Here is a 21,193-nt window from a genome sequence, read left to right as displayed (position 1 = left end):
TTAGCAGCGAAAAGATCTTGTGACTCCATCCTGTCTTTTCTTAGTTTGCTTTTAATTTTGTCCTTGTAATTCCTTTTGACCATAACGTTCCATGTTTCTTATCAAGCACTTCAGTCAGAAGGAATTGGCAGAGTTGCGGATTCTATAACAAAATCTGTTTCCTAGCTCTAACTTTAAACTAAGCCCTGAATAGGGTCTTCAGATCTTCAAGTCATGGAATCATAGGTTTGGGTTGGAAGGGACCTTAAAGATCATCTAGTTCCAGCTGCCCTGCCAAGGACAGGGACAACTTCAGGACTAGATCAGGTTGCCCAAAGTCCCAACCAACCTGGCCTTGAACACTGCTAGGGATGGGGCAGCCACAGTTTCACTGAGCACCCTATGCCAGCGCCTCATCACCCTCACAATAAATAATTTCTTTCTAATATATAATCTAAACCTACCCTCTTTTTGTTTCAAGCCATTCCCCGTTGTCCTATCTCTACATGCCCTTGTAAAAAGTCCTGCTCCAGCTTGCATATAGGTCCCCTTTAGCCACTGGAAGCTGCTGCAAGGTCTATCCCGAGCCTTCTTCAGGCTGAACAAGGCCAACTCCCTCAGCCTGTCTCCACAGGGGAGGCGCTCTAGCCTTCTGATCATTTTTGTGGCCCTCCTCTGCACTCACTGCAACAGGTCCGCATCCCTCTTGTGTTGGTGGCACCAGAGCTGAACGAAGTGCTCCTGTGGGGGTTTCACAAGAGTGGAGGAGAGGAGGAGAATCGCCTCCCTCAATCTTCTGGTCACACTCCTTTTGATGATGCCCAGGACATGGTTGGCTTTCTGGGCTGTGAGGGCACATTGTCGGGTCATGGTTGAGTTGTTTTGTCAACCAACACCCCCAAGTCCCTTTCCTCAGGGCTGCTTTCCATGTAGTCTCTTCCCAGCCTGTATCTGTGCTTAGGATTGCCCCAAACCATGTGCAGGACCTTGCACTTGACCTTGTTGAACTTCATGAGGTTCTCAGTGGCCCACGTCTCAGTCATGTCAAGGTTCCTCTGGATGGCATCCTTTCCCTTTGGTGTGTTGACAGCACCACACAGCTTGGCAAACTTGCTGAGGGTGCACTCAATCCCACTGTCTGTGTAACGAACAGAGATATTAAATAGCACCACTCCCAGTACTGACCCCTGATGAACACCACTCATCACTGTTCTCCACTTGGATATTGAGCTGCTGACCACAGCTCTTAGTACAACCATCTAGCCAATTCTGTATCCACCGAGTGGTCTGTGATCACGAGTGTCTTTGCATATTAGCAACTTGCATTTCTGCAAAGTACATTTTTTTCCATCCTGCAACCAGGTAAATGCAATAAGAGGGCTTATTTCATCCATATATGAGATTTACTTGGAGGCAGAATCCAGTCAAAAGACAACATGAGACATGAATTGCCACAATTAGTATGACAATTAAAACCCTACGATGACTCACACATAAAGTATCAAAAGCAGCTACCACAGCCTTGAAGCAGAGGAAAGATCACATTGCTCAGAAAGCAGTTAATAAATTAAAATTGATGTCATTGCTTGGAAGAGCTTGGTGGTATACTAAGTGGTATATGAATAAAGAACGAATGTTCTTTATCTGCATTGTGTGCAATGTCTTTTGCACACAATGCACACAATTTATCTGCAATCTGTGCAACAGATCGAAATATGCTGCAGTTCAGAATGTCTTTGAGGTATATAGGCTCCCTAACTCTTCCCCTACTTGATTTTGCTTCAGATCCAACCCCTTCAGAGGATTCTTATAGTTTGTTTAATGTACTATGGATGCTTTTCTGTTAAGGGATAAAACCTGTGCCTAGCTCCCTGTGAAATGAAGAACCTTCAAGGATCTAAAGAAAGAATTTGTCCTTTCTGTTCCATGATTGTACAGTCTGATACAATGACAGGCATATAAAATTTCTTAGTTTAAAAAATAATTGTTTGTTATTAGTAATAAATAATATCAATTTACTAATTAGGATGAGGAAGTTCTATGTCTTAAAAAATAGAAATATGTCAACAAATTTAAAAGCAACCAACCAGCAAACTTGTGATACTGTTCTAGTCATCTTGTCCTTCCACCCTTATTATTCTTCTGGTAATGTTCCTTGAAGCTTTTCTTTTTTGTCCCTCTCCTGCAGAGTCAGATAGTCTTTTGGGCAGGAACTCTCTAAAGTACTCTGAGCCTTCAAAAAATGAGGTGCTTTAGTCCATGCTAATGATTTGGCCTCCATCTCAGTGCAGAGAGTCTCACCTCTGCAGGGCAATGAAAAGGCATATTAGATTAATGAATTGCTGCCTGGAGGTGCTTGTGGCTTTCCCATCCCCTTCTCCAGGTTAGGAGAGACTGAATCTGTCCTTGCTGCATGCCGCTGATCACCTCACCTTGCAAGCTGTTCACCTTTCTCTGTTCAGTATTTCTCAGCATTCATGCTTAGCTGATTCTAAGATCCAGAGCTTGAGATCCAAAGGCTTTTCACTTTTAAAGGCTGTCAAATGATTGCATTATCCTCATGCTGAAAAACAGGGGTGGGAAACCCGAGAGATTATACTCCTCAGACTGCAAAATGATATATGCATATCTGATGATTATATGTGTATATAGTAACAGCATAGTAAACAATATATACAAAGTAAAAATAGTAAGGCTAAAGTATAAAATGTATTCCCTGAGCTCTGAGCTTGCATTTCATTTGGGGCATTAATTTTCTAGAATTATCTGAGCTGATACTTACACTGTCATTTGCAAAATGGCTTTGCTATTACAGTAATTTCAGTGAAGAGAGACATTAGTCTGTCTCATAATCTGCATGGTCTCTGTGTGTGAGCATTACAGAGCACATAGGTGAATATGAGAGCTATTAAATATTCATTCTGATATAAATCAAATAAAAATTAAAATCTGAAGTGAGTGTTTCTTTGCCTGAGCACTCCAGGTCTCAGGGGCTGAGTCCCTCTTCTTGTGTTGTCTTGTGCTGGAACCTGGTGTGGGAAAACTCTCTCACAGCTTAACATTCTTTTGCCTACTGACCTGTAGGCATCAAACATGCTTTATATCTGTCCTCCAAAGCAGCAAGATTGTCCGGGTTTGTCCCACAGCTGGTAAAGAAAAATTTGCTCATAGCAAATCCTTTGGAGCTAACCCCTTTGTCTCCTCAGCTGCTTCAGAAACCCCAAGTCCATTCTCCTTGGCTTCCACATCTGTGATCTCCTTTATCATGATATTAAATAGCATATTGTCTGACCTCTGTTACTGCTCTAAGCAATGTTTTATGGCAGTCTGTGGTATGGCCATTTCCTTTGTTTCACTGGATTGCAATTTTTAATATTGAGTGGGTAAGTGCACATAATACAGTGCATAATAAATAATCTAATTTTGAGATTTATCAGCTTCATCACTCGTTTGTTTTACTTGTTCTTAGTGTTTGGACTAATTCTGCATGTATGAATAAAGGTTAAGTGGATAGTCTTTATTTTTCTTTAATCCCTTGCTGAAAGTGATATTTTTTCTCTTGTTTTGCTGTTGATACAAAACTGAGCATAACCAGGGACTCTGCAGATTTTTAGTTCCCCAAACTGCTTTCTGTATAAAGACCAATCTGCAAGACATTCAGTATCTTGACTGTTTTTTCTTCCTGTTTTGTCTGTTTCATAATGGTCACACCTGAAGTCTTGGTGCACACTCTTGACTTTTCCTTCCCGTAATGTACTGCTGCAATAGCCTCTGACTAAAAGCATCTCTTTTGTTCACCTTATGGCATATTTGTGTGACTCTTCCTTCATTGCTTCCACTTCTTGATGACTTCTTGAGTGCACTCATTGCCTTCCTCTATCTGTTACCCTTGACATTTACTGCTCTTCATTTTGTAATATTATCTGCTTATTGGGTTTTCACATTAATCACAGTAATCACAGAATGGTGGAGGCTGGAAGGGACCACCAGAGGTCATCTAGTCCAGCCTCCCTGCTCGAGCAGGGTCACCTAGAGCACATTGGTCAGGGCTGTGCTCAGATGGTTCTTGAATATCTCCAGGGAAGGAGATTCCACAAACCCCCTGGGAAACCTATTCCAATGCTCGGTCACCCTCACACTTAAGTTCTTCTTCATGTTCAGAAGGAGCTTTCTGTGGTTCAGTTTACGCCCATTGCCTCTCATTCTGTTGCCTGGCACCACAGATATGCCAGGTTAATTTACATGCAGATAAGAGGGCTGTCATAATAAATACATGTCTAAATTTTAATGTAGAATTATATAGTGTAGTATTTATTATAACTTAATATACTAATAAATGAATATATGCATACATTTAAAAATTAAGTATAAATTAATTACATACTTGCTCCAAGATAATTAATTACAAAGAGATTTAACTTGGGTTGCTCTTCCAATCTCTTCTTTCTCAAGATACTGCCAATGATTCTGATTACTGAGGAATTGTGACAAAAGTAAAGCAAATCACTACAATTACTGCTAAAATCATATTCAGAAAAGCAGATAGAATATAGTAATTTCTTTTAGACTAACTTACTTTCACTGCAGGGTATTAACATAGCCTAAAGTTGATGGTTTACTTTCCCTGTCTCCCTGTGCAGTTAAAGACTAGAGACAGGCTCCTGTAGAGCTTTATTCAGAGCTTCACCTGGAGTCATCTTTTCCAAAGTTGAGGGAACCCAACTACTACACAAATAGCTCTTGCGTCTGGAGTTTACTACTGGATGGTATATATACTATGATTTTGCCTCTTGTACTAATTATCATTCATCTGGGTGTTGAAGAAACTGACAGAGCTGTATTCTTCTTGCTCTTCTTTTTTCTGCATCTTAAATGTATTTGGCCTTCTTTCACCATCCTCCTAATTTCTCAAAGATACCTGCTAACAAGGCTTTCAGACATCAGCATCCCACTTAAAAATCCAGCAATAACATCCATAGAGGTCACGTGATTTAAAATTATCTTACTTACGCAGGTGACCTCCCATAAGCTCCTTTTTAAGCCTGACCCCTTAGCCTTACATTGCTAAGTAACATTATGATCTAGCCAAGGACTACTTCTGTCTGCATGTAAGCCCTGTCGTAGGAGCTAGCAAAGCAATCTACGGCATTTCTGGTGGGGAAGAATGTCAGCACTAGCCAGCACCTGCTTTTAGGACAGAGAAAGAACAAAATGAATGGCAGAGGGAAGTGAAGTGTTTCAAAAGAGAGGGAAGACTTTGCTGAACCTCAAGCAGGAGACACTGCTTAAAAACAAGGGGAAGGAAGACTACGAGAAAATGCTGTTAGGGATGAAAGAAAGCTAGCATGAATTAAGAGGAAGGTAAGCAAGCAGGATAAAGGGAACCCCGTGAAGAAGCAGCTCTGCTGAGGGGCCATGCCAAAAGCCAAAATTGGTGCAGCTTTAGCAATGGCACTTTGGTAACAGGGGAGAGAAATACAACCAGACATTAGCCAGGAGAGTGTCCAGAGGCACATAAAACTTTCACTGGATAAGTGTACTGTGAGTAAAAATATAAAGAAGAAAATTTGCACTAATAGCTCACACATTCTCTCATAAAAACTGAACTTTTCTCAGATCAGCACTGCCAGCTTAGCTAAGCTACTTACAGCACCTGCATGTAGTGCCTGAACCTGTCAATAAGAGACATTATTAATTCTGTGTGCAGAGGTCATGTAAAAAGTAACATAGTTTCTCCATGATTTAGTTCCCCATCTGTAAAGCTACTGCCTCTGCTTCATTAAAGGCAAAGAAACAATAAATTGGCAAGTACAAAGCAGATGATTTAATGGCAAAATCATGCTCAGTTCTGGATCAGAAAAAATGCACGTAAAACAGTGAAGCAGTTAACCACTGTCTTTTATAATAAACATGTAAGTATCTTCCAAAACAAATTTGAAAAGGGAACAGGACAATCCAAAATATCAGTAAGAAATTAACAACACTCTTTGCTTTATCCAGTCACAGGCTCTGCTCCCCTATTTACCTCATAACTAGTAAGACTTTTTCCCCTTCTTTACTCTTGCTAATTGTCAGGGTTTAAAGGACACTGAAGAGCACAGGATGAGTTCATTAGAATTGCAAAGTATCACTGCTTACCATTTGCAGCAGGGTACCATTCATCTCTGTTGCCACACCATACTGTGAGGTGGCACCAAAAAACAGACACTGCAATCGAGGGCTAGGGAATACTAATCATCCTGCATCAGACTGAAACCCATGCAGGATTCAAGGTCCGCTGTGGTTAAGAACATCTGTTCATGGCCATAAATGAGTCCCAAAAGTGAACTGGGGTGGGCTTTGTGATTTTGACATGGCCAGCTTCTTTCTGTTGGCTTACAAGACCTGGGTCAAATTCCTGGCCATTTCTTTTGACCCCTTGTGTCTACATAACCACCTTTTCTGTTCCCTTCTTTCAATGAAGGACACAGCTACCTCTCTTCAGACCATTTGAATACCAGGATGCCACCCACAGTAAGTCATGAACATGACCATCGCTTTCTTTGCTTTGCCGCTGATTGGTGAAATAACAATATAAATTACAACTACAGTGCTGACCTCAGCATAGCAGTCCATGCATACCATTGCATAGCTTAGCTAAAGGAAGCTGTCGAGCCAGTTGCACAGATTCACCATAAAATCATGTCCAGACTGCCACTTGAGTTTTTGCCACCTCAGAAATGTCTGCCTTTCCCTGAAGTTTACTTAAAAAATGTTTATAGTTTACTGTCTTCCACATTAACACCACACATTCCTTTCCATCCAGTAGCAGAAAGGAAGCAGAACTGGAAAAGGTACTCTGTCAGCACTACACTATGTTGCTAAAACATGACTGGAGAAGTAACTATGAGGCTGCCGGATCAGAAAGTGAGTATTACTTTGCATTTGCTATGAGTCTGTAGTCCTCCAGTCAATAGCATGCCTGCAGTTAATTGCGACAAAAGTAAGATGTATTTTAGGAAGCAACCATAAAGAGGTAGGCAGGATTATCTAATGACATATACGTATTTTACCAAACATGTTACTTGTTGAGCTAATTAGTTACCTTGTAAATGGAAAGGTCAACCCTGCATCATATTTGCATCTCATCTTTCTGAGTCAAATTTCCTGGGTGGTAGGTGGAAAGAAATAAATTCTGCTGAAGTTGTGAAGAGCAGACAGGAACACTTTGGCAGGCAGAGAAAAATGAGAAAAAAAGCTGTTTAAGGCTGATCTGAATCTGAGAACATGCAACACGTCTGTCAGGAAGATACCTACCCCGTGTCCACCAGCTCCACATATACAATTTCTTTTGAATGGCTCTGCAGCCATGCAATACGTTGAACCTGTCAGTCACATTTTTGAATGCTCCTGCTACCCTTTACTAATCCACATATGCAAGCACACACCCAAGGCTCATGAAACTGCTCCACTGCACCAAGGTCATAGTTTTGACCCCAAATTGCCATTCTCTAGAGAAGATTTTCCTGACATCCTACACTACTGTGTGCACCCTCCAGCTATGTGCATTTTTCCCCCAATTTCCACATCTGGAGACACACAATCCAGCACAGTACAACTATTCCACACCTGCAGCTAAATAATTTTGCGGCTTTCAGAGCCTTGTCGATCTACAGCAGCCTGGATCCCTTCTCTTTTCCAATAACCGTGTCATTTACATTACATTACAAGTTTTTTGCTTCAGCCTGTAAACATCCTATGCCAGGAGAGGATCTTCAGAGGCTCTTTGTCCTTGCTAAAGGGCTTTACTTAATGGGGTGTTACATGAAAAAGCATATCTGTCTTTCAGGAAAATATGAGCTGCAGACTCACTGAAACAGTGGCAACAACTAGAGGAAAAGAAAACCATGACATCAAGTATGTCCCGGCTAATACAGTTTTAAATGTATATTAAGTCACTCTGCCAGGACTGAAAACTCTGGCATTATGGGTCTCCTAACAATCTATGTACACTAAGTAGGAAGCAGAGGAACCCAGTCCCCTTCAGGAAGAGGCAACATCTTTCAGGCAGTGTATCCTGCTGTCAAACACTTGAATCTTGCTTTCAGAAGCTGCCCAAGCCAGCTTTGAGCTCACCCTCCAACTGAACTCCCCACTGCAGAGCAGCCACAGCAGCACAGGGCTTGGCACACATCCCCTGCCCATGGGCTGACCCTCTGCAGCAGTTCAACTGTGAATGATATACGAGCTGGGAATTTAAAACTAATACAGGTGCGTCGCAAAGAATTGCATCATACCTTAAAGGACATATGATTTGAAATATCTGAATTATAATTAGGGCAGATTATTTCCTTTGTGAGCCAGGATAAGAATTTTGCACCCCATTTTGCCAGTTTATATATGAGAAGAGCAAAAGATTGCTTAAAATGCAATATAGACAAAGTTTGGCTGATTATTTGTGTTTTGAGACCCTTTATTCCCCATGTTTAAATGAAAGCTGTAAATTTCAGATGTACCTAACGAAGACTTTTTTTTTTTTTTTTTTTTTTTTAATTTCTGGTGCATATACAAGCTTCTGGCCTGGAAGTACTGAGAATCACCTAGTCCATTAGAAATTAACACATATTCAAATATAAGCCTCAAAAGAAGACACCCAACCCCTACATCTTCCATCAGGCAGGTTTTTCCTGAATCCAAATAGCAATGAATATGGCACTCATGTTCACATTCATCTACTCATGGTAACATCTAAGGGCTGCTTACTTCTGACATTGAGTCACACATCCTACCTGTCAGAAGGGATAATTACTCCTCTGTGTTACCTTAACTCAATTATCTCAAAAGCAAAAGATGAAATGTCCTGGGTTTACTCATAACACTCTCACAAGAGAGATTTATGGGGTAGCAGTAAAAATTTAAGTCTCTTTCTCATATGATCCTAGCTAAAAGCTCTCCCTCCTCTCATCTGATTTCAGCTTGCTTCAAGAGTATCTTTCTTATACGTAAATGTAGAAAAACTTTAAGAGTTATCAAAAACCCCAATATGCACAAAACCCCCCAGTATGTATAATTGTGGAATTAATCTGAATGAGTTTTGGTGTTTGGAGGGAAAACACCCTGTGTCAGTTTTAGCATTTTTTGAGCAATGTGGAAATTCCCAGTGTTCACCTTAAGGGCCCAAGTGCCTTTGAACCCAAATTGCCAATGGCTGAACAGTGGTACAGACTTATTCTTAAAATAAATGATCCCTTAATCGAAATTGGATGACTAACAAGCATAAAATTACAGCTCTAATACCACATATAATCGTTTATCTCATTGCAAAGAGGCATACATCATTTGCATTGTATTCCTGTAGTGTTTTATATCCACTTTACCATAATCTAAATGAGCATGCACAGCACAGACAAATGGAGATTCTAGTCCGTCTTACGCATTTGCCTGGGGAACATGATTTTGTTTGTTGTGGGTGCTTTAAAAAATTGTGATGTATAAATAAACATGTTAAAACATTTTTTAAGGTTTAATAAACGTTTTTAACTGTTTAAACTGTTTGGACTGTTTAAACGTTTTTAACTGTTTTAACTGTTAAAGACTGTTTTAACTGTTTTAACTGTTAAAGACAGTTCAGTGGGCACGCACACTGCCTGAGCAGTTAAAATTGACAGATAAATTTTTCAGAAAGAAGGGATTTTTTTTAAATTTTTTTCTTTTTAAATCGGACAGCAATTTTAATAAAGTATATTTGAAACTTATATGACTTATGGAATAAATTCACTAAAGAGAATTTAAACCTGTGGATATATCAGCTCAGCATGTGGGTACTGCCAACCACATTTACAGACCAAAATAGGTATTATTTTCTTCTGTCCATTTCTCATTATCTGGGATTTGCTTAACAGTCCAAGCCAGAAACAGCTTTAAACAACCTTAAAAACTTATAAAAATGGCAAGCACCGAAGTATGCATTTTTTTCCTTGAAATTACTTCTGCACAAATGCTGTAAGAAGTTTTCACTTCTCCGTCTGCAACACCCCTCCTATGCCTGAAACCACTGCAGCTGTGATGTTCAATAATGCATAGTCCTTTAGGGAGAGCAAGTATGACTTCACGTGACACTATTTGCAAGAGCTGATTCCCAGCTCCCATGTAGGACTTCACGTCTTTTTCTGACCTTGCAGATCTGGCACTTAAAACTCTGGCATTTGTATGAGAGAAGCTGATTATTTTTAGAGAGCTTTATGTCTTCTTTCCTCTTCATGGAGAAAACTCAGCACAACTGATCTTGCAGTAGAGACGCATGAGATGCTTTACAAGCAGAAAGACACACCTGCTAAAATATGTAGTAAAATTCTCTTGTATATTCTTAAGATCATTTATCTGTAACATATGTGGCATGAAGATGAAAATATGACATGATCTAAAGGTTTTATTGTTCCTTCACTTGGACTGACATGCATTACACACTGCTTGATTCACCATTTGTGCAACATACTTTTCTGATTCTGTCCACAATCTAAAGCTACAATCCAAAAAACTAAGAGCAGTACAAGCTTGACAGAGATTAACATCAAAATTAAACTACAGCTACATTAAAGAACTGTCAATTTCTACCTTACGGTATTTGTCCAAAGAATGGGAACATAACAGAGATGCTAGGAGGATGAATTGAAGATGTCCCTGCTCATTCCCCAGTGGTTGGACTAGATGAACTTTAAAGATCCTTTCCAACCCAAACAATGGGCAAGTAACTAGGTGGATGGATGATGGTAGAGCGGTAGATGTGTTTTTTCTTGATTTCAGTAAGGCATTTGATACTGTCTCCCACAGCATCCTCATAGATAAGCTAAGGAAGTGTGGGCTTGATGATCAGGTAGAGGGGTGGATCAAGAACTGGTTGGAAGGAAGAAGGCAGAGAGTTGTGGTCAATGGGGCAGAATCTAGCTGGAGGTCTGTGACTAGTGGAGTCCCTCAGGGGTCGGTGCTGGGACCAGTGCTGTTTAATATTTTCACCAACGACCTGGATGAGGGAACTGAATGTACCCTCAGCAAGTTTGCTGATGATACTAAACTGGGAGGAGTGGCTGACACACCAGAGGGCTGTGTTGCCATTCAGTGAGACCTGGACAGGCTGGAGAGTTGGACGGAGAGGAACTTGATGAAATTCAACACGGGCAAGTGTAGAGTCTTGCATCTGGGGAAGAACAACCCCATGTACCAGTACAGGTTGGGGGCTGACCTGCTGGACAGTAGTGAAGGGGAAAGGGACCTGGGGGTCCTGGTGGATAGGAGGATGACCATGAGCCAGCAATGTGCCCTTGTGGCCAAGAAGGCCAATGGCATCCTAGGGTGCATTAGGAAGGGTGTGGGTAGTAGGTCAAGAGAGGTTCTCCTCCCCCTCTACTCTGCCTTGGTGAGGCCGCATCTGGAATATTGTGTCCAGTTCTGGGCCCCTCAGTTCAAGAAGGACAGGGAATTGCTTGAAAGAGTCCAGCGCAGAGCTACAAAGATGATTAAGGGAATGGAACATCTCTCTTATGAGGAAAGGCTGAGGGAGCTGGGACTCTTTAGCTTGGAGAAGAGGAGACTGAGGGGTGACCTCATCAATGTTTACAAATATGTAAAGGGTGAGTGTCAGGATGATGGAGCTAGGTTTTTTTTAGGTGACGTCCAGTGACAGGACAAGGGGCAATGGGTGTAAACTGGAGCATAGGAGGTTCCATGTGAACATCAGGAAAAATTTCTTTACTGTGAGAGTGACAGATCACTGGAACAGGCTGCCCAGGGGGATTGTGGAGTCTCCTACGTCAGAGATATTCAAGGCCCGCCTGGACAAGTTCCTGTGTGATGTACTCTAGGTTACCCTGCTCTTGCAGGAGGGTTGGACTAGATGATCTTTTGAGGTCCCTTCCAACCCTTAGGATTCTGTGATTCTGTGATTCTATTATTCTGTGATCCTATGAATGAGCCTCAGCAAAATAAAACAGATAGCTGGCTACTCTGCACAGCTCATTAAAACCTTTAGAGCTCAGCACAGTGTAATCCATCTTTTGCCATCAATCCATCTTGTATTTATTTAGCGCTTATGAGAATAAATACATACAAATATTACAGGTAGCTATACAATATGTTTATATGTAGAAATTAAGTATTCTATTTTATCAAACTGAGTAAGCATTGAGCAGATGGTTTATTACCTGCATGTCCAGCTCTTATTATTGATTGACATTCAGTGTTCTGCTGCTGGGGGTGGGGTCAATTGCATTCCTCTACTACTTTAAATAAAATGAAGCAGTCATTCTTTCCTTACAGCATAGCACTAAAGCCATTATTTTGTCTTTACACAAGCAGATTTTACATTCATTAATTCTTTTTTTTTTTTTTTTGCAAAATCAGATCTTTCCAGTAACCTTCCTCTTGTATACCAGAATGATGTTCAGCTTTGACCACTAGTTCTGCCTCATTGGCTTCATCTCCTCTTATAAAGCATTTCCATTTAGGTTACATGCTTTCTTTCTTTCTCCTAAATTAACCTAAAACTCATTTCAGCAGCCCTGCATGTTTACCTATCTCAGCCTAGCTTTTTAGAGTAATCTATTTTGTGCATGTCTCCATATGACATAGTTTCAAGAAGCTCTTGTGTCCAGGCAAAATATGTTGTTTAGTTAACTTTTCACTAGCTATCAGGGCTGTTCACACAGAAATTGTGCTCATTCATCAAGTTTGTTAGCCTGGTCTTTAAACAGCAGCAATTGTTCTTTCCATGTTACACATTCCATCGACTTCTCTATTCAACAGTCTCCCCAAAATACAGAAACACCACTACCCACTCTTTGTCTTTTGATGTTTCCCTAGCTGGGAAAGGTGTGGAAAAAAAGTCATTCTAAATTCTTTTCTTACTTTACCTTTATGATTCCTCTGGAATTTGGGAATGTTATTCATCTAGATCAGGTGCCTTGTCAAACTTTAATGGTTCCATATACCTAACTGTGTGCTCTGGCATAATCATAAAGCCTTCAATATCTTCTATGGGAAAATATATTCTCGTCTTCCAGATGTGCCCTTCAGATTATTTTCAGAAATGCCTATACTATGGAAGAGAAAACACAATGAGCTCTCTGAAATAAATTCTTTTCTAAAAATAGCTCTCATTCATGTTGCTTTATGGCCTTGCAAGCTAGATTTGACAGGTAAATCTGTACATATTACAAGCTTTTAAAAGCATTTCTTTTTACAATATTAATGTCATTAATTAGTATTATTATTGCCAACACTAAAGTCTAAATTTTTCATATCAGCAATTTATCATCGATATCTTTATCTTTCCTTGCAGCTAGAGCTCTCCCTCTTTCTTGTGAAGCATTTTCTTCGTAAGTTGTTTTATCAAACTTGAGGTAAACTCTGGGTTATCTGGTCCAACCCATCTAGCTTACATTTGACATTTACATACTCTTCACATATGTAAGCATACACTTTCATAGCTCTTACCTTCTGCAGCAGACCGTTGTACAGAATGAAACCATCTGTAGCCATCCATAATGACACATACAGAAAGGGGGAGATGCTAAATTTGCTTCACGCTACCAGACTTGTGCCTGTGATATTGGGTATTATAAGACAGAGGCAACAGTTTGCAGGCCCAGGAGCACATCTGAGCAATGCTGCTAGTGGGGCAGAGCAATGGAGTAACATAAATGCCCTGCTCAGACCATTTATTCATGTAGTGCAACTGACAGCTGTGAAACTCTACCGTAGACAGAGCTTGAAGATACTGCCAGAGCCACTGTATAGATGTGTGATATTACACACAGGAGAAAACCTCAACATTTCAATTCAGAATTTTTCCATGCTGCCCAGGTACCTGTCTGGTGCTCCCCAACATAGGTTGCAGACTCTTGAGAGATCTTGTGTTACTAGTTCTGTGTCATTTGCCTAAATATTCCCTAACAAATGTTTTCTGCTTCCTCAGAAAAAGAGAAAGTGGGTGTATATATGTATCTGTGTGGGACATGGGGAGTGGAGAGACTAACTATGCTATCAACAATAATTAGATACTGTCCAAATACCCAAGAAGGCAGTCGCTATTGTAAAAGTCTTACAACATGACATAGCACGGCACAAGGCAAGCATATGACTATATAAATTAAAATACAAGCCATTTATATGTTTATATGTATGCTAGATAACTATCTTTACATGGTTTTCTCCACAGTTAGATCATTATCTGAGTAGTAGCAGGTCCATGTTTAAGACTGCTGCAATGTAAACTTGTTCTTTCCGTTTTTCAGTGAATCAGTTTGCACTGGTCGTACTTGCACCCCTCATCAGTTCATGCTATCACCTTCCTTGTGTGCCTTTTACTGCTATTGTGCCTTTCATCTACAGTACAATTCCCTTTCATGTACTGTCATCCTCACCTTTTTCCGTAGTAAAGAATTTCACTTTACTGCTTCTATATTTCAAGCTTGCAGTTCTCCCCACTTGCTTTTTCTAATTACCTCTTAAAAGCTTTTTCACAACGAGGTAATTAATTAAATTATTTTGATTAATTTCTAAAATTTTGTAGAGGAAATGCATAATGCAGAAGTTTGCATTATATTTTTTTAGTTTTGTGATTTGGGTAATTTGGAGCTTTTTTGCATTTCTTGGAACAGCAATAATGAAGCAAGCTTGCCTCTGTAGCATAGCTGGCTGGGCAAACTGTTTCTGAAAGGAGATTCCTTAATATCAGTTTCTGCTTCAATAACAGTTGCCATACATTTTCCAGTGCCTATGTAATAAAAAATAATTAAATTGTCCTTGAAGCATAGACTGGAGTCTTTCATACCCATGGAAGTAGCCTAACCACCACACTGCAAAATCAGACTTAATCTTACTCCTACTCCCTAGCTCACTGAATCTTTAAATCTTCTATAAATGAAATCTATGTATACAGTCTTTAACTGTATATATACAATCTGCCATATCTTCTGGGTCAGAGTCTGAAAGTGCTTATCCTCCCCAGCAGCCTGTATACTGAGGAACTTTCCAGGTCAGACTGAGCTTGTACTAGCAGAAAAAAAAGGAATGAAACGAGATGTCCTCTTGAAAAGGAGCTGAGGAGGAGGTGAGAGGAATCACCACCTACTTCTCCTCTGGTTCCCTTTCAAAAGAAAATATTGATTCTTGTTCTATCTGTTTTTCTGTGAAGAAGAGGATTAAGTGCCTACTTTCATAGCCATAAATCATGCGTGGAGAGAAATGCACAGTTAAGAACCTAAGCTCTGAAAGGGTGGGGATTTAAAACATGAGTAAGTCCTTAGGGCTTTGCTATTGCTACCTCAGATGGCTCACTGCTTAGTGTTGTGCATACCCTTATGAATCGCACAATCTTTCTTTTACATTGTTAGGAATCCTACAACTTCAACTCAACAGATTCTGCCATGACCAAAGCTTAAATATCTGTAAGTTATAAATAACACTTACTTACTTCTTTTACACGTAGCACTGTATGCCTTTGATCATCCAGACACATGAAATTTTTCAGCACCTGGAACAGATCGTGAAATACATGCAGGTATATTCATACCTGCATTGTCAGGCAACATATTAATGTAGTGTATTGAAATCCCTAATGTACCAAAGGCCACCAAACTTGGTAGGTGCTGACACCACTGATGTGTGCCTTACCTTACTATTCTTGTGCCTTCCCATCTCATATACCTTACTATCATAAGCCATGCCTCGACCTGTTCTGTCTTTTGTGGCCTTGCTATAGCTCTGAAATTCTCTTCTGCTCATCCACTGATCCCTTCACCTAATGCTAGTTGCATTACCCTAGTGATGTAGCAGGTGAAAGGACAGGGGAAAGGAGCAGGGCAGAGCTGCTGGATGCACAGGAATAGTTGAAAGTTGCAGGTCCTGCAAGTAGAACATATTGTACAAGGTCTCTGTTTTGAAAGAAGTGGAGGAATGAGGAAGGTTTCAAGGTTCTTGGCATCCTTATGCTGCAACTTGCAATATGATTTAGAGGTCTCTTTCTCCTCTCCCTAGCCAGGTGCACCATCAGTTCCATGGTCAGTAAGACAGAGATGGTAACTCTCCTCCTTTCACTGCCCTGCAAAACCCCAGAGAAGTTTTGTCCCAAGGCCCTAGTAGTTTTTCAACACATGCTGCTTTCATTGTATCAGCACAATGAAAGATTCAAATGGTACGACCAACTCGGAGTGCAAACAAGCACTCCCATCATGTGATTCCGCATTTATATGCCAAGTAGCTTAGCTTTATGCAAAAAGTTGAGAGGCTGAAGCTTAATGAAGCCCTAATGCTAAAACTAAAGACAATAAAGCATTCAGCTGATGGAAATAAAAACAGGATATATTTTAAGAGGATGCATATATATTTAATCAAATTTTGCCTGTCATGAAATTGTCTCAAAACGATAGGAATTACTTAGATTTATGAAGTTAGTACTTCTTTCAAATCTTTCAAATGCACAGTTTAAATAAAGACACACTGAGTAAAGAAATGCCAAAACTACAGCTGTAATTTTTTTCTCTGGGAAAAAAAGGAAAGAAGGTTAAATGACAGAATAATGAGAGAAAAATGGGTGCCTAACAGAAACTGTCAGCTCGGGCTGTCCTCATACACTGAAAAAGTCAGTAACACTTTGGGCTGGCCATTGGTCATGAAACACCTCTGATGAAACCACAGATCTCTGAACTTTGACAAACTGTGCTAAGAAAGTTAGGGAGTGTTCATGTCCATTTCCTGCAAACTTTTATTTGCATTTTTCATTTGCTAAAAAGGCAATTTTAGCTCTTAAAACAGGCATTATAAGTGAAACCCAGAACTGTGACCTGGAAAGATCATATAAATGGGATTTTTCTGTCATCTCTTTATGCTTTTGATTATTCTTGACATTGTATAATGTTAAGTTATAAATAGGAAGCATTTTGAAAATGTCATAATATCCTGAGTCTAATAAGAGAATACCAGAGATGAAAAATATTCTTAAGAAATCACGCATACATGGCAAACTCAAGATGCAAATTAAACTGGACTTCACTGCAAGGGAACTTTTTCACAAAAAAAAAATGTGAATTGTGAGCTCAAGCTGGAAGCTACAATGAAATGTAAACTTTCCTTTTTGACAGAATGATGCTGCTTTAATAACAACAACCATAAAAGCTGAGGACTTATGGCATTACTGCATAGAACAGTGATGCTTTGTTCCCTTTCAAGTGGATCTAATTCAGATTATGTCCCCCAGCTAACCCAAACATTCAAAGTCCTTGTACTTGTTCCTTCATCAGAACGTGAGGGTTTTTTTTTTGAATATTCTAGCTGAATTGATTTCTTCTTCTCTCTCCTTTGTACCCCATGTATATTCTTCCCATCTATTTCTAGTTTTCCTGTGTCTAAGCTCTGCACAGGTAAAAGGACTGGTACTGCTGAAACCATGACAAGCTTCTCAGATTCTCATAAAATAAACCAAAGCATCTGCTAAAAATAAAAATGAATTAATTATTTTCTGTGCTTGAACCTAAAGCAAAGAACAATTTTCACTTTAATTTGTACTGATACCTTTGCTAACAGTATAAGTAACTACAAATTCACCCCAGATTATATTTAGCCCCTAGCACATGCCTGAGCGTATTTCATAGCCTCATCATCCCTTCCCTCTGCATCATCCCTCCAGGAGGTCCTGGAGGCTGCCACTGGTAACTTCTCTAGAGTCAGAAACCTCAGCTCCGAGGCTCCCTTTTCAGGTAATGGGAAAATAAGTGTTCCTCCAGAAATGGATTCAGAACACCTGCATTATATTCCTCCTTTTAATATTCTTTCAAAAGAACTTCACCGGCAATAATTTTGTTAAGTTATAATATTTCTTGTCTCACTAGAATTGTTTTTGACAAGTAATGAAGCGTAACTGACATTATAATAAAACTACAGCAATAAAATGGTATGTGCTGATGTAACTCGGGTGAAAAATTTCAATGAGTGATCTGTGAGATCAATAAAAATTAGAGTCTTATAGTAACTAAAATGGTTTGGAAGCATGTCAGATATGAATATGTGAAGCAGAAAAAAACACATGTAGGTAAGGCTATTTCTGCCACACCTTTACCCAAAGTGACATTTCTTCCCATTATACATTCCCATTCAAACAGTCCCTGGTTTAGACAAACAAGGCAACCAGTGATAACCCAATGAAAAATAACTCTTCTCACTCTAGAAACTCACCTTCTTGATTTACAATGAAGTGAGGCTGAGACTTTGAGTAATTACAGGTGACTGCTCAGAAAAGAAAATAGTAGCAAACAGTAACTTGGATCAGTGTAATCTGACAGTCAGAGCTGCAGAAGGGCAAGATCTGTCACACTGCCACTGCCCCATAGTGGAATTATTGACCACAGTAATAAGACAATGGGGATTTTCAAAACTCAGTAGCTAAGAAAACAGAGTATTTTTTCACCTGATCCAAGCAAAAATATTTGGCTGTAATTGCATGACTGAAGAAAGAACACCCTTTGAAGTTAAGAGTTAACTGTCTACTAAAAATCGTCTTCTAAGATAGTTCATTTTTCTTCCAATGTCTCCTGTCTGTCCCACGTGCACACAAATTCTCCTCGTTTCTGTTTTTTTTTCACTTGAATGTAAAACCAGAAATTTCTCCCTCCTTTCAATCAAGATTACAGTTGATATTATTGTAATACAGCTCTTATGTGATGAACTTCTAATTTTTTGCAATGAATAAAAATTTTAACTTAGCCTGAGCTCAGCATTTTCTGAATTACTGAAAAGAATGCAGGACTTTCCTTTTCACTTTTAAGCTGTGAATTATGGGCCATCTAATTCCCTGCCAGCAACTGAAGGTCTTATATTATAAACAGTGAATTATCTTTTTACTTTTGTCAGATATATAAAAAATAAAAGAAGTCAACTTTTGGAGATACTAAAAACTTATCATAATCACTAAGAAGTCTATATAAATTGACATCTGTTTTTTTTTTTTTTTTTTGCTTTTGTCAGCTTTTAAATGAACATTTCCTGGACTTGATCACATTAATGCAGTTAAAAGATGGTCGTGTTGGACTTGCTTCCATACACATGTACCAAACTTTTACATTAGCACTAACTCCACTCATCAGAAGTTATGGGAAAATTGTGTATACCTACTTATAGAGGTGAATTCCCAAAATGTCCAAATCCTTAAATTCATGCAAAGTTCACTTTAATTTTTTAGACAAAACCAAATAAATGTCCTTTCATGATCCATATTACTTCTGAATGCTTTAACTGCACCCAAAGTGACATTCCTCTTTCAGAGAGTTTTAGCATCTGTAACAAGTAATATTTGTAGCAAGTGAAAAGTAGGTCTTGAGAAAATCAAGCTGACATTTAGAGAGCTACATTTGGTGCAACTCAAATTCACTGCAGCTGCAGTATAAATAATCTGAGCACTGCCAAAGATGAGCTACTTATGTCTGTATACACACAGAACAATTTAAACTTCTTCACATTTAGTTTCAAATAAAGGATAGTTTTATGGCTGATCAGTGCAGTGCGCATGATCTCAAGCGTGACAAAGCCATGAAATCTGAAGGAACTTGCATCACAAAGAGCCCCAAACCACACTGATTTCTTCAAAACTACTCCAGTTTTGAACTACTCTCCACTGAATCCAGCTGTAATGGTGGAATTCGGTGTAATTCCCACTTAATTACGTTGAAATGCGTTTGCAGATAAAATTTTTAAAAAGGTAGAGGTTCAGGGCTCTCTACAGCACTTTATGTTTTTGGTAGTGCTGGATAGAGGGGTCTGGAGGAATGCAGGCAAAGAGGTGGCTGGAATTTTTGGACCAACAATTACTACGTAAAATATCTTTGTGCTACCTTTTCACCAGATACTGCACAGCAGCATATCTGTACTGATCGTGATAAGGAAGCATGGGGCACAAAAGCCCATAGGTGCTCAGTTCCTCTGCAAGTTCGGAAGGATTATGGCCTGCATGGCAAACACCCCAGCCATGGCACAGGAGCCATGTCACTCACAGGGACTAGGGGCTTCACCCAGTTGCTTTGGCTCAGTGAGACATGGAATGGAGGGAAATGAGACATTAAGGACTCAGTTGAGCCAAGCCAGCTTTAGATTTTCATGGTTAGGATTTAAGGAGGGATCTCATCTAAAGCTTTCCTTTTTGAACTCAGGTTTTTACTATCTGAAAGTCGATTTTTACAAGAAGTTTATGAAGCATGAACAGCAGGGAGATAATGATGTGCTGATTCTTTTTAAAATGGCATTGGGTACATTGGTGCTTGCCTTCTCCACATTTCAGTGTTGTCTCACAAGCACCTGCAAGTACGGGCTGCAGTAAACTGGAAAAGCAATAGGCTGTAGAATAATAATGGCAGAAATAAAAACAGAGAACTCTGCTGACAATCCTTTATTCAGATGTGGTCTCTCACCATAAGAATCCCAGCTCCTGTTTCCAAGCTTAAAAATTATATGATTCAGATGGTATTTTGAAGTTTCTTTGTCCCTCTTTCTTTTCTTTTGCACACCAATTCTTTAACCCTTAGAGTTGCCTTGTCATTTTAATGGCACATGAATAACATCCATGGTGCTGTAATGTATTCAGTTTCATTGTCAGCTATTCTTAATTTTTAAAGAAAAGCTGGACATGCTTGGAAAAGTTCCAGAGTTAACAAAAAACCCAAAACAACAAAACCCAACCAACCAAACCCAAAGAGATGTGTGTTAGTGGCAAAGAGCATTTAGCATTTTCTTAAAATCTGCATTTTTAAATTAACTCCCTTCAAAATCTTTGACTCATCTCATGAAGGAATAGAAAGTCTCTGTCAGCTTTATGATACTAACCACACACCCAAAGAACACTTTAATCCATATCCAGGGTGATCTGGATAGAAACAGAGTCGGATTTTAAAATGTTCATTGCAACCATTTCATGAACTGTTTTACTTTCCAAGATAAATGACTTAATCACCTAGTAACATCATAGGTTTTGCAGGAATGCCATCTAAATCCAAGCTCCTGTAAACTCTGTAAATTTATATTTGAAGCTACAATTAAGAGTAATGCCTGATAGATTTAAGTATATGAAGTTATGTTACCCAAATGCCCTTAACCTTGCCCTGCAGAGATGATAGTTACAGTTGGTATAACAGAGATGATAAATACAGTTATTAAAATAACTGCATTTAAATATCCTATCCTATTAGGATCAATTGGA

The 21,193-nt window shown here is 39.4% G+C and overlaps 1 long non-coding RNA gene across 1 annotated transcript; it reads right to left on the bottom strand.

Moving 5' to 3' along the window:
* Positions 1-29: 29 nt before the first annotated feature.
* Positions 30-18,984, bottom strand: LOC134155998 (uncharacterized). Its single transcript, XR_009961799.1, has 3 exons — positions 18,184-18,984; positions 12,864-13,048; positions 30-2,542 (listed from the first exon to the last, which is right to left on the bottom strand). It is a non-coding gene; the product is annotated as an uncharacterized LOC134155998 (long non-coding RNA).
* Between the last annotated feature and the right edge of the window lie 2,209 nt (positions 18,985-21,193).

Source organism: Pezoporus occidentalis, unplaced genomic scaffold (assembly GCF_034315485.1).
Source record: "Pezoporus occidentalis ecotype Australia unplaced genomic scaffold, CSIRO_AGI_Poc_V1 ctg81, whole genome shotgun sequence".
NCBI classification, from domain to species: Eukaryota; Metazoa; Chordata; class Aves; order Psittaciformes; family Psittacidae; genus Pezoporus; species Pezoporus occidentalis.
Note: the sequence above shows the minus strand (reverse complement) of the source record. Positions and strands in the feature narration are given on the sequence as shown.